At 42.2% G+C, this 13,885-nt stretch overlaps 1 non-coding gene across 1 annotated transcript; it reads right to left on the reverse strand.

Moving 5' to 3' along the window:
• Window positions 1-13,034: 13,034 nt before the first annotated feature.
• On the reverse strand, window positions 13,035-13,107 carry TRNAS-GGA (transfer RNA serine (anticodon GGA)). The gene has a single exon. It is a non-coding gene; the product is annotated as a tRNA-Ser (tRNA).
• Window positions 13,108-13,885: the final 778 nt, after the last annotated feature.

Below are 13,885 nucleotides of genomic sequence, written 5' to 3' on the forward strand. Positions count from 1 at the left end.
TCTGCCATAAAACATGCAGACCTAGTGGGTAACTGGAGCTTGATCACCTGCACACATCCCTGAATTGGCAACTCTAATGTTCTGTTGAGGATTAGGCATTCCTGGAACATGGTGCATGGAAGAGGATTTAGCTGGGGTTGATATGATTTGAAAAAAGGTCCAGGAGGAGGGAGAGGGAAGGGCAGAAGGGAGGGAGAAGGGGGAGGGGAGGAGGAAGAAGGGAAAGAAAAAGAAGAGAAATAGCAATAAAGGGGTATTTAGAGATATTTTTGTCACACACTTACTCTGTGTCTGGAACTTCATATCAACCTCTAATTTATATCCTCATAACAAACTTAGGAAGTAGGTATTCTTATTGCCACTAAACTTAGAGAGCTGCTCAGACTCAGGAAAGTTAAGCAAATTCCTAAGGATACACTGCTAAGGAATTAGAAGGGTGTGTCTGCTTGGCTATCTCCAAAATTTCCGAAAGTTTCATCAGCCAAGGAGCTTTGAGTCTATGATGATATTTAGAGGAGAGGGGCAAAACCAAGCCTTGGACAAAGAAACTCAATCAAGTGATATGGGTGCAATGATGTCCATTAACAATAAAGGGGGGGTCCTAGCTGGAATCGGGCTTCCCTCCTGTGCCAATGCAGGAGACGCAAGAGACATGGGTTCCATCCCTGAGTTGGGACGATCCCCTGGAGGAGGGCCTGGCAACCCACTCCAGGAGCCTTGCCAATAGCATCCCATGGACAGAGGAGCCTGGTGGGCTACAGCCCATGGGTCACAAACAGTTGGACATGACTGAGCACACACACGCTAGCTGGAATCAAGGAGGAAGAGACTTGGAAGAAACTCTGTTCTTTGGGCCAGGACAACATGGAGAAATAGAGGGTGGAAGATCAAAGACCAAGAGAAATAACTCAAGTCTGAAACAGTTTAGAGTCCATGAGGATCTTGGGAAACATGACGTTAATAGTAAAGGCGCTGTAACTTTGGGGAATGTTTGGGTATTTCAGTCTTTTCTCTGATGATATAAAGGTCTAGACAAGCTTGCAGCGAAAGTAATTCCTATGAAAGAAATACATAGGGTACAGTTGTATGTGGAGCAGCAATGAAGCCATTTCATCCTGTGCCCCAGCAGACAGAGGTGCATTTCAATGCAGAGGATGCCAGGAGGTTCCACCTAGTCCAGGCTGGGATTCACATCACGCCATGTGTTCTGGGCTGCTGGCCCTCCAGGCAAGACTAGGCCAGAGCCAGCCCACATCAGCTCGCAAAGAGCTGAGCTGACGGCACACACCTCTTCCCCACTCCACATTCACTGATGTCAAATTAGCGGTTTGTAATCATTCACGGTGGGAGCATTTATACCATGGAAACTGGCAAATGCTCTAAATCAGGACTTTTTTTTTTTTTCCTAAAAGGCAAGTCTGCCTCTAGGTATTAACACAGATGGCAAAGGGTGAGGGGACTTGTGGGGAGGTCTTGGGCATCTGGGAGCCAAGATGAGAGGGATCAAAAGGCAAAGAGGAGGGTATTGTATGCACTCCCCAACCGGATCTGAGTGAGGTGATGTGAGCCAAAGAGAGGAGCTCTACACAGCAGGGACGGTGGGCACCAGCCACACCGTGTGAATCTAAGTCGTGACCTAGAGCAGGGAGGGAGGGTCTGTCGAGTGTTTCTGTTTGTTTGTTTTGCAGACAATGGGACTCCGTCACTGGGACTCTTTCTGACAGAGAACGCTGGTAGTGATGTCAGCACCTGGGTGCATCTCCTTAAAGCTGCAGCTGAAGACCAAGGCGCGCTTCACTGAGAGTATACGAGGTATTCTTGGTGGACTCTCAGAACTAAACAAAGTTGACTTTAAGGAAGAGCCTGGAGACATGGTGCTCACAGGTGAGGCCTATGATCCAGCTGTGTGTGGGCATTAACAACAATGTCACCTCATCTGTACCTCTGTTTGTGAGACCTGGGGGATCTGGGTTACAGTTATTTTGTCTGCCCCAACAGATCTGGTCCACATTTGTCTGTGAAACAGGCAGACTTCTAAGATAGTGCCTGGTAATTCCCACCACCTGGTAGTCAGGGCTTTTTATAACCTCTTCCTGTTAAGTATGGGCAGGACCTAGTGACTTGCTCCTAATGAATAGCATATGGTAAAGAAGATTTGATGCTTTTGACATGTGGTGTTGGAGAAGACTCTTGAGAGTCCCTTGGACTGCAAGGAGATCCAACCAGTCAATCATAAAGGAAATCAACCCTGAATATTCACTGGAAGGACTGATCCTGAGGCTGAAGCTCCACTACTTTGGCCACCTGATGCAAAGAACCAACTCATTGGAAAAGATCCTGATGCTGGGAAAGATTGAGGGCAAGAGGAGAAGGAGAGGATGAGATGGTTGGATGGCATCACTGACTCGATGGACATGAATCTGAGCAAGCTTCGGGAGATGGTGAAGGACAGGAAAGTCTGGCCTGATGCAGTCCATGGGGTCGCAAAGAGTCAGACACGACTTAGCGACTGAACAACAAAAACAAAGTCATGGGATGTCCATTTGATGATTAAGTTAGAAAATACCATGACTCCATCCTGCTAGTAGACCAACTTTATTGCCTTCTGGGCTCACACACTTTGGTAAAACAAGGCATCAGGTTAGAAAGGTCCATACGGCAAGGAACAGCCACAGAAAGCTGAGCCCTCAATCCAACAGCCCTTAAGAAACTGACTCATGACAACCACCAGATGAGTGAGTTTGGAAGTCAGTCCCTCCCCAGTTGAACTTGATAGGAGACCACAGCCTTGGTGACACATTGATCACAGTATTAGAAGAGTCTCAGAGCCAGAGGACCCACACAACTCAGCTATGTCAGAATTCGTAACACACCGAAACTTTCAGATAATGAATGTGTGCTGTTTTAAGCTGCTAGGTTCCCAGGTCCTGTGCTTTGTGATAGTAGATACTAATACAGGTTGGGAGGCCACAGATGTTTGTTCTATGAGTTTCAGCTTGGCATTACCACTCAAACATAAATCCTACAGCAAAACACACACACACACACACACACACAAAAAAAACATAAAAGGTAGTCAAAAGATGGCAGGCTAAGGACATGGAAACAACCATCATCCATTGACAGAGGAATGGATAAGGAAGTTGTGTACATATACACAACGGAATATTACTAAGCTATAAAAAGGAATACATTGGAATCAGTTCTAATGAGGTAGATGAACCTAGAGCCTGTTACACAAAGTGAAGTCAGAAAGAGATAAATATTGTATATTAGTGCATATATACGGAACCTAGAAAGATGGTACTGATGAGTCTATTCGCAGGGTCGCAAAGGAGATGCAGACCTAAAGGACAGACTTTTGGACTCAGTGAGCGAAGGCGAGGGTGGGATGATTTGCAAGAGTAGCACTGAAACATGCACACTACCATATGCAAAACAGCCAGCCAGTGGGAGTTTGTTGTATGAGGCAGGGCACCCAAAGCCAGTGCTCTGGGACAACCTAGAGGGTGGGACGGGGAGGGAGGTGGGGGGACTACGTACACCTATGGCTGATTCATGCTGATGGATGACAGAAACCATCACAGTGTTGTAAAGCAGTTATCCTCCAATTAAAATAAAATTGTCAAAAAGATGGCAGGCTATTAACAAAAATAATATCTAAGGGTATAAAAGAGATACAGTAACAAATAGATTGACTTTGGAAAGTCAGGTAAAATCAATTTCAACTTCCGGTTGTCAAGCATAAGGCAAGGCCAAGGCCTGACAGGTTTGACCAGTAAAGAAACATGAACAGATTTTAGAATCAGACAACGTATTACATGGACACTGAAAGGACGCCTAGCCAAAGATGGCAGCTCCCCATGGCCCTCACTCAGGGGAACACTGAAATTTAAATGGCTAGATGAGTATGACATCAACAACTGGACATTTTCTTGTCTGTGGACAAGAACTGTTTTACATTGCTCTCCGTTATCTACAAGCTAGAACTGTAAAATTCTCCCACAGAACCAGGGCAAACAAAGGAGCAGGGTTGGGGGGGAAGTATATAGATCTACACTGAAACAGACATCTCTCATTACACCACCGTTCCAAGTTCTGTGAGGGTACGAACTCATTTAAGATCGACAATGATGATGTACGGAAAGTAATGTGATTATCAGCATTTTGTAAAGAAGAACTCTAAGGCACAGACTTCTCTGGTGGTCCAGTGGTTAAGAATCAACCTGCTAATGCAGAGGACGCGGGTTCAGTCCCTGGTCTGGGAAGATTCCATATTCTGCAGGGCAATTAAGCCCAAGCTCCACAACAAGAGAAGCCACCGCAATGAGAAGCCTGCTCACCACAACTAGAGAAAGCCCATGGGCAGCAATGAAGACCCAGTGCAGTCAATAAATAATTTTTAAATTATTAAAAAGAAAAAGAAATCTAAGGCACCTAGAAGTTAAACTGCACCATTCAAAGTCACACAAAGTGAACAGCAAAACCAAACTTTGAAGTGAGTCTATGCTCTTGGCCACTGGGCCCTCCCTGACTCTGCAGTGCTTGGTTGACAAAGGTCCTACAAAGGAACTATTGAAAAAGGGAAGTGGCTGACTTTTAAGGTCTGGAGAGCAGAGAAAGGATACAATTTGGATGATTGGGTTGTTCTTTACCTTCCAGAAGCTGTGATGCTTGCTGTCCTCTAAGAAGGACAAAAGAAACTAAAAGCAAAACAAAAGGAATCTTCTGTGAGGGGCAGCGTTTCATTCCTTGTAGACACGAGAGAAACCAAAGCACAGAGCAGGCGCTGTTCCTGAGATGCTGACAACTTGAGAACTTCTCTCTCTAAAGCAGTGTTTCTCAATGGGGCAATTCCACTCCCCACCCCAGGGGACTTTTGACAATGTCTGGGGGTTGGGGTTATCACAATCGGGGCAGGGGTGCAGCTGGCATTGAATGAGTGGACACCAAGGATGATGCTTTACAAGCTTCCATCACAGAACAGCCTCTACCACGAAGGATAGCTGAGAAATCCTGCCCTAGACAAAGGTGTATGCTCAGCCTCAGAACATCTGCAGGAAGAGTGTGGAGAAAGAACAGATGGATATAAAATAAAACAGATGAATATAAAAGCAAGAATCAGCTACATTGTCCTTTGGTCAAATGGATTCCTCAAAAAGCCAACAAAATGGATCAACAGAGCCCTAAATTGGTTTCTCTCTTAAGTTATTGGTTGTATACATCTCCAAAACACACCAAATATCTGGCTCATAGCTGGAGCCAATAACTGAGAATCATACCCTGAAATTCAGTCTAAGTAACCTTTCTTCCCAGCAACACACCCAGTCAACAATTAGGATCATTGAGTACCTTGTAAAATGCCTGGCCATCCATTTTGCTGGCTTCTAAGTAAACACAGAAATACAGAAAGCCTGAAGTGCTTCATTATCCAGCAACAAAATTGATTCACTGAGAGTCCACAAGCAGAGCCACTTTAACTGAAGCGGTGCATTCGTATAATTTGAGGTGCATAATCGCAAAGCCAAAAAGCCATTTGGTCATTGACAGATACAAACAAGCCCAAGAAATTTCAAAAGAACAGCCTTCCTAGAATAAAACCCAAACATATGGTGGAGAAATAAAATAATCCAACCAACAAAACACCCTTCCGTGAATACAGAAAAGAAATGGAACCCAATCTATTAAAGGGCAAGCACCGCCAGACTTATGTGCATGGAAGTGAGCTCAAAGGTATCTGCAAAGCCCAGACAGAATTTCAGACAAGTTTCTCCAGTGAAGTAGAAGAAAAACTAATTCAATCTTCTCTTATCTCCTTCAGGGATAAGTGAATTCACCTTGCCGAGAGTCTCCTATACACCTCAGGAGAGAGTTAATTTTGGAGGTGTGTATATATAATACCAAGGATCAGAAGGCTCCTGACATTTCATTAGAAAATGAAAATGTCAACATCATATGGTTATCACTTACATGTGCAATCTTAAAAAATGATATAAGAGAACTTATTTACGAAACAGAAATAGACTCACAGACAAAGTAAACAGGTTTGTGGCTACCAGAGGGGATGGAGGTTGGTGAGAAATTAGGAGTTTAGTTTGGGAGTAACATACACATACTACTATGTATAAAGTAGGTAAACAACTATAGCGCAGAGAATGATATTCCATGTCTTGTAATAACCTATAAGGGAAAATAATCAGAAAAAGAATGTGTGTGTTTATATGCAGATACATGTATAACTGTGTCAGTTTGCTGTACACTTGAAGCTAACAATATTGAAAATTAACTAGACTTCAATTAAAAATAGCTATTAAAAATTAAAACACCATACCTCTTACTGGCACTATAATGTTTTTCAAGAAATAGTCTAAGGAGAGGAGAACAAAGAAGCAGCCACTCCTTCCTTCCTTCAAGGAAATTCACCATTTTGCCCTTATCATACAGACAGAAGACAAAGGAATAAGTATTTGTTTAGCTCCAACTAAGTACCTGGCCTTTAAAGTACAGTCAAGTCTTGTTATTTGTAGCAGTTTCAGTCTATACAGTCACCATAAACCGTGGACTTACCATAAACACCAAACCACTGCTCCTAGGGGAAACAGGGTTCAGTTCAGTTCAGTTCAGTCACTCAGTCAGGGTTAGGTTCCTGCAATCATCTGGCCACATCATTTTTGTCAACTGAGCAACACAAAACCTTGTTTCATGTGTTTCTGTTTAAAAACACATTATGTAATATATATATTGCTAGTTCATTAAGACTAAAGTTAGGGCCGGCAGCACAATAACCCAGGCCTAAAGGAAGCTTCTCTAACACATGTAATTTCTCCAAAAGGCATCTCACAGCCATCTTGCACTTAGGAACGCTGGACTGCACTTCAGCACTATATGCTTGGGGGCATTTAAAACAGCAGAAAAGGTCACAAAAAATGTAAAAAAACAGCACAGGTGACCTTTGAACAACACAGGTTTGACCTGCAAAGCTCCACTCACACACAGGTGGTTTTCAGTGGCCAATACTCCAGTACTACAGCATCTGCAGTGGGTTGAATCTGTGGATGCGGAACTGCTGATACAGAAGGCCAATGCTTTTGATATGCAGATTTTCCACTGTGCAGGGGTTGGGAACCCTAACCCCCTTATTGTTCAAGGGTCTAGTGTACAAGGATGCAAAATCTGTGGCACTAAATAGACCCAAAAAAGGACACTTGTTTATAGCATGAGAGATGAAACAAGAAAGTGGAGCATTGTCCTATTTGACTTCAGCTGAGAATGTGTTTTGAGGAACTCAAATTTTTTTTTGCCACTCCGCCTCTCTGTGAATGATTGTGAAAGAGATGTAAGTATTAATTTGGAGCTATAAATAAATTTCAGCAAGCAGGCAAATTCACAAATACAGAACTGCAAAGAGTAAGGATCAACTGTGTATTATTCTGTTTAAATCTTACTATGACCTTGCAAAGCACGTACTATAATCTCTATTTTACATAAAGAGAGCAGGTTTCAAAAAGTTAAATAACTTGTCCAAGATTACAAATAGAGCTTCCCTGGTGGTCCAGCTGGTTAAGAATCCACCTTGCAATGCAGGAGACACCAGTTTGATCACTGGCCCAGGAAGATCCCACATGCTGCAGGGCAACTAAGCCTGGATGCCACAACTACTGAGCCAGCGCTCTAGAGCCCACAAGTCACAACAAGCCCACAGACCAGGACTACTAAAGTCCATACACCTAGAGCCTGTGCTCTGCAACAAGAGAAGCCACCACAATGAGAAGCCTGTGCACCGCAACTAGAGAAAAGGCCTGTGTGCAGCAACAAAGACCCAGTGCAGTCAAATCAATCAATTAATGATAAAAAAAGATTACAGACTAATAAGTGATCAATCTGTTGTTGAACAATCCTAGGTCCTGAAGTCCACTGAAGATCATCCAACATCAGCAGCCAGGCAAAGTATTAATGAAAAACCTTTTGGCCAACCCAACAGGAAAGACCAGCGGACTTTCCAAGTCAAGACACATTCAGGAGCTATCCTTCAGCTCCTATTAAGGCTGCTTCTTACACAGTCTAGTCAAACATACTCTCAACTTGGCATCTTTGTGTGCTCTTGCCTACAAAGGGAGTGGCTAAGTGGGCACTACCTTTCTGGAAGAGCAGTGAAACAGCACCTGTGTGGAAACGTTGAGGTCCTGCCACAGAAGAACGACTTTATGAAAATTGCAAATGTGGGGGCAAAAATTGTTCCTCCTTAGCCTAACCTCCAAGTTATCCAACATGGTGACTCTGAAGATTTCACTGTTGTTAGATCAGCTGGCAGAAAGGTGAGCAGTGTTCTCTCCCTTAGCTCAGACAAATGAGTCAACTCTCAGTCTGAAAGTGGCAGATTTACCTAGTCTGACTTTTCTGAGACTTCCACTGGGGGTTTCTGACATTCCAGGGAGCGTTTCTCAAAGACCTCCAGTTTTGCGGCCCATTGGATCATTGGTCCAACAACTGCTTTCCCTGGGAGGTGGAGTCACAGTCACTCCTGCTCTAAAGGTCAATCCCTTGGTTCTCTATCTTCTAAAACCTTCCTATCATCTCTCCTCCAACTGTCCTAATTCTTCGGCACATGAAGCCCCCAAGACTTCCTCTCCAACCCCAAGTGAAAAAATAAGAGTTGTGTCACTGAGGCTCCAAGGGGCCTGTGTGCCAGCCTGGAGGAGAACCTGTGCCTCCTCCCTCCCTTGCTCTCAGGGATGTGACGGCTGGCACTCCTGGTCCCCAGACTGAGGAGACTCACAGTTCTCTGAGGCTGGCCCTCCCACATGAAGGGAACAGGAAACTTCAGGACAGCAGCCTAGAGCCCAAGGCATCAGCAGCTGAAATGGCAAGAGAGAAGAATGCTAGCAGGGCTATGTTTGCTAGCACATGATGGAAGCTCCAGGAATTCTCTTTTTTCCTGGAGCAGCAGCAGCAGCAGCAAATTGAGGGAAGAACAGGTCTTGTCAGTTCTGGGTGTGGGATGAAGAAATGCTGCTTTGCAATTACTGTTGAGACCCTATTTGGGGACCAGACATGATGAAACATGAAAGATGTGTATTGGGTCAATAATCTACTCCCTAAAGTTCATAGAAAGGTGTTTCATCATACAAGTTTAAATATGGTACCTTGTCTTTTCTCCCCTCTGGACCTCTCTAGAGTTCTACGAGTGATAAATTCCCATGGGCATTGAAAGAAAGAAAGTGTAGTCACTCAGTCATGTCCAACTCTTTGCGACTCCATGGACTGTAGCCCACCAGGCTCCTCTGTCCATGGGATTTCCCAGGCAAGAATACTGGAGTGGACAGCCATTACCTTCTCAAGGGGATCTTTCCGACCCAGGGATCGAACCTGGGTCTCCCACATGGCAGGCACAGTTTTTACCATCTCAGCCACTAGGGAAGCCCTCCCATGGGCATCAGTTGGGGCTATCTTAAGATTATAATACCTAGCTTTAGTTTAGGGGCATGGAAAATATTTAGTATTGGTATTTGATGCCTACAATCTGAATGAGACTTCTTATAACTTATAAAAGCATAGGTAGTTTAAAGTTAACTGGGGCTAATGGAGCTGATGGATGAAAAGAAAGAAATTCAAAGGCTTGTTAATATTCTTCAGATATTCTTGTTCGACACCTGGCTGAGAATAAATTATACTTTTTTAGTTTAAACTCTATAATTTAGAGAGAAATTTCCATAAATACCTAATGCAGATCTTTAAGAACATTTAAAGCCACTTCAGTGACAAAGAAAATAAAAACATTCAGGAGGAACTAAATAAACCTTATTTTTTCAAATGCTGATGCTTCCAACTAGATCACTGTCTAGAAATTCCAAGCTGAAAAAGCAAAAGATGCAAGAAATAAGGTCAGATTCTTAATTTTTCAAAGAAATCAATCTTTTTCAGGAGTGGGAATAAAATGAGCTAAATGGGTAGAGTTAAGTATTACATAATGGTTTTCCCACAGTACGCAGTGACTCTCATTAAGCACCATCCTTTGAGGAAATGCTATAACTGAGATCACAATAAAATAAGGTTTTCATTTTGCTTGGCTTTGTTTTTAGAATATAGAAACTAAGCCAGCTTTAATGGCTCCTAGGAAAATTTCATGCTTCGTTTAAATACCTGCCTGTGAGCTGTTTAGTTTCATTTAGAGAGCTGTAATCAATAGAAAGAGACATGTTCCCTTTTGTCAAAGCCAGGTTGTAAAACTTCGAGTAACAGAGACTGGTTGGTCAGGAGACAAATTGCATGAAGCTCTAACTCTGGCTTATTAGGGCCATGTCTTATTTGTGAATCAACCACAGTGCCTAGAGCAACATTTCATTCCTAAGTGGTGTCTGCTAATTCTTGGCCAGTGAATTAATGAATAGGTAACTGCACTGGTGTTGCATGCTGGGCGGGTGGGGGTAGGGAATAGAAGGGGCAGAGGAGACAATGAATGACAGTCTCATCAATGACAACCCACAGGAACATGAAGTCCAGTAAAGTTACTACTACCTTCCGTGAATCTAGCCTTTTCAGAAAAGTTCAACAATTTCACCTCTTCACTTTCTTGTATTAAAGATTTACTGTCTCCTTTCTTAAACAGGTATGCCAATAAGCCAGATTTATTTTAATCTCGGAGAAGAACAGACCCTATGGGAGGTAAGAATGGGGGCTAGAAAATACATTCAACTCCTTTCTTGCAGTAGTAGTGAAAATCTCAGTGTTGCCAAGTTGTGTTAACAAAGCCAGTCATGGCTAAGTAACTATGGTGTGTCACTATATGCTCGGATATTCTACTACAGTGCCAAATATTGACTACACCTGAATACTGACACCATTAGCTTATCTCTACAGTCATACAGAAACTCAGAAGAGGAGTTTAAGACAACTCCTTTCATGATGCCCTTAATGTGCCATAAATTTGACCACAAGGCTTAAAATTCAATGTTTTCCTATTTCTAACAAGCTTTTAGCAATAGTGGATAAAGTACTTTGTGCTTTTTCAATTTGATGGCTAATCCTCGAAGGGAATTCTGAAAGCCAAGAGAGTACCACTGCTGTTACTGCCCATTGATTCAGCCAACATCTGCAGGACTCCTGGTGTGTGACTGGTTGTGAGCTGGGTGCTAAGGATCCAGATGAATAAGCTATGGGCCCCACTCATAAGCACTTTTAGTCTAGAAATCATAAACAAACAGCTATGCAAACAAATAACTCTATAAAGAGAGACATAAACCATGAAAAATGCATGTACAGTGAGACCCAAGAAAGACCATCATCAATTCTTCCTAGAAGATTAAGGAAACCCTTCACAGAAGAGATGAAATTGAACCAAGCCCTGAGTAATGAGTTGGTAGCAAGGTAGTTCGACCTCTTACAGTGAAGCGGTATTTTTCTAACTTGAGTGATAAAGTGATAGGGAAAAAAAAATGGTTTGGCCTCTCACAGTTGACTTTCAGCATTTTTAACTCTAATGATATTTTGAAATGTACATACATAAAAGTAGGTATAAAATCCTTATGCTTTTATTCTATTACACTGTAAAATAAAAACAAATTTACAAAATAAATATGATCAAAACTCCAAATGAGCCACATTTCACTTAATGTAAGGGATGATGTTGTTTTCCTGAAACCAAGCTGATGTTGCATCTTCTGCTTCTCTGGCTTACCAACTGTTAATATGTGCAAAGTAATATAGTTAAAAATCCAATAGTGGAACAGAATTTACGATGAAAAGCTGCAGTGGCCTACTTTGAAGAAACCACTATTTCTAATTATGTTTCTCTGATAGGTAATGCTTTCTCAGTAATTTGGTTATACTGATATTTTTAACTTAGGTATCAATCTTAAACACTGTGCATCAATTTCTTGATGTTTGGGTGTAGACTTAACCCACTTATCTACTCCACACGCCTCCTCTATATTCCAGCCAATCAACTGATAAAAATGATCACCTGCACAACATTAAATAGCATTTTAGGGACTGCCCTGGTTGTCCACTGGCTAAGACTTCATGCTTCCAAAGTAAGGGGCCTGAGTTTGACCCCTGGTCAGGAAACTGGATCCCACATGCTGCACTTGAGAGTTTGCATGCCACAACTTAAAAAAAAAAAAAAAAGATGCCACAAGTAAGATCCAGCACAGCCAAGTAAATAAATGAAAATAAAATATTTTAAAATAAATAAATAGCCTTTTAAATCTTCATGTCTACAACTATCAAACACATGCTCTCCTTCTCTCATTGTGTTAGTCAAGGACAGCGCCACACCGTCCTCCTTTCTATGTTTCCTCCCTCCCTTTAATGTCCCAGCTATTGCCAATTATCTCTTTCATTGCATGACATTTATGTCCTGACTTGTAACCCTAGTCAAGTCTCTCGGGATTTGTCTAGAGATTGATCCTAAAGACTAAAAACCTGTAAGCTTAGTTGACACCAGTTTGACCCAACATTGTTCACCCTGTAACCAAATGATGTTCTCTGCAGGCAGACTGCCAGAAGCAGATGGGCGAAAACCTAGCCTGCTTGTCCTGTCTGTATAACCATGGGTAAGCAATTTCGCTGTGCTTTTGTTACCTCATCTAAAAAATATGGAATATGATCTACCTCATAGGTTTGGTATGAATATTTAAGTGAATTAGTATATGTAAGATATATCATGCCTACAGAGACAGAGAACATAGTTGCGGTTGCCATGGAGGAAGGGGAGCAGGAGAGGAGTGGACTGGGAGTTTGGGATTAGTGGATGTAAACTATTACATATAGAATGGATAAACAACAATTACCGACTGTATAGCACAGGGGACTATATTCCATATCCTGCGATAAACCATAATGGAAAAGAATATCAAAAAGTATCTGTGTGTGTGAGACTGAATCGCTTCGCTATATAGCAGAAAAGTGAAAGTGAAGTCGCTCAGTCGTGTCCAACTCTTTGTGACCCCATGGACTGTAGCCTACCAGGCTCCTCCCTCCATGGGATTCTCCAGGCGAGAGTACTGGAGAGGGTTGCCATTTCTTCTCCAGGGGATCTTCCCGACCCAGGGATCGAACCTGGGTCTCCTGCATTCCAGGCAGATGCTTTAACCTCTGAGCCACCAGGAAAGCCCATATATAGCAAAAAACACTGTAAATCAACTATACTTCAATAAAACAAAATGTAAGCAATATACATAGTGGCTATACATAGTTACTCCTCAATAAACGTTTGCTTTTATTATAATACATTTTCTTCCTTGGCTTTCAGAGAAGAATGGCCCTAGTGTCAAGTTCAAAAAACTTCCTGCTCTCCATTTTCCCTTTCTCATTTTCTTTAATTCCTAAATTTCTGATTTAGGTGACTGAGAGGATATTTGGGCTACTTACCAGAACATGGAATACAGAAGTGAAGTGAAGCGAAAGTCGCTCAGCCATGTTCAACTCTTTGTGACCCCATGGACTATACAGTCCATGGAATTCTCCAGGAGGCGCATATATAGAAGAAATTGATTTTGGACAAATGCTCTTCCTATGGGACATCTAGGTAGATTTCAGATTACATCTATTCAGTCCTCTCTTTTTATCTATAATTCTCTAAGAATTAGGAGTATGTCTTATTACAAAGTGTTTTTTGGGGAGAAAATACTCACTTGAGCAATTATCTGGGAAAAGGGTATTTACCCAAAATCTCATGAGTCAAAAACATGGTTTCTCAGTTATGCCAAAGGTCTCAGTACAGGTTAACATTTTCCACTCCCTGGAATAACTAAACAATAACATTTGTAATACAGAAAAGTTCATGCTGATTCCAAAGGGACAAAGCTAGCAGCTGGGAAGTAGAACTGAATAAGATGTTTAAAAAACATATCTCTTCTATCCTTTTCCTTTGCCTCTCTAGTTTCTT

Source organism: Ovis aries, chromosome X, assembly GCF_016772045.2.
Source record: "Ovis aries strain OAR_USU_Benz2616 breed Rambouillet chromosome X, ARS-UI_Ramb_v3.0, whole genome shotgun sequence".
NCBI classification, from domain to species: domain Eukaryota; kingdom Metazoa; phylum Chordata; class Mammalia; order Artiodactyla; family Bovidae; genus Ovis; species Ovis aries.